This window comes from Limulus polyphemus, unplaced genomic scaffold, assembly GCF_000517525.1.
Source record: "Limulus polyphemus unplaced genomic scaffold, Limulus_polyphemus-2.1.2 Scaffold2236, whole genome shotgun sequence".
Taxonomy (NCBI): domain Eukaryota; kingdom Metazoa; phylum Arthropoda; class Merostomata; order Xiphosura; family Limulidae; genus Limulus; species Limulus polyphemus.
Window position 1 is genome coordinate 172347 of NW_013667846.1, and position 784 is coordinate 173130.

At 26.5% G+C, this 784-nt stretch overlaps 1 protein-coding gene across 7 annotated transcripts in view; it reads right to left on the reverse strand.

Annotated features, from left to right (window-relative positions):
* LOC106466363 (spindle assembly abnormal protein 6 homolog) overlaps positions 1–784 on the reverse strand; it is a 61641-nt gene that overhangs the window by 51937 nt on the left and 8920 nt on the right. The gene's annotated exons all lie outside the window — the stretch shown is intronic.

The window sequence follows — 784 nt, forward strand, 5'->3', positions numbered from 1 at the left end:
AGTATATATATATATATATATATATATATAAGGTAAGCAACTTTTCATGTCCTAAGATAACCTTTCCTTAACACTTTGACTACAAACTACTTACATTGTAAGAAGGTATACAACTCTCGTGAAAGTTCTTTACAAAAATGAAACTAATGGATGAAATTCTTTAAAATTTGAGATGAAAGGTCCTATAAGTATGTAGTTTTTCAAAAATAAGATATTTGATTTAGATTTTTTCTAAAGCAATATTTTTCTCCTACCTTTTTTTTCTTTGCATATTGCCTACCCAACATGCAAAGTAATTTTCATGTTAAAATTAAAAATACTTTTGTGCATCAGAAACTTTTCAAATTTTACATGCAAAATCTTTATAATGTCCAGATACTTACCAAACATTTTTTAAGAAAAAACTTTATATTGCATCTGTTATTTTCACTAACAAATATCTGTACGGGTTTGATCGATTTAACCGATCTTGTAACCACCATAAAAAAAAAAGAAAGAAAAAATATAAATTATGCCTTTTTAATTCTTGAATGACTAGAACTTATACCATGAAAACATAAATGTTTAGACTAAATAGCTTAAGTCTCATATCATCATATATATATATATATATTACTTTTATTATATTGACTTTTCAGCTGTGCCTGGCTAACAATATAGCAGTTACAATGATGCGGGGCACATGCATTCATGTTACCTTATCCAATAATATAAAACTGATCTTTAGTCTCTACAAAATCACCTGTTTTGGTTGTGTTTTAGTGGACTAGTATTTGTAAAATAC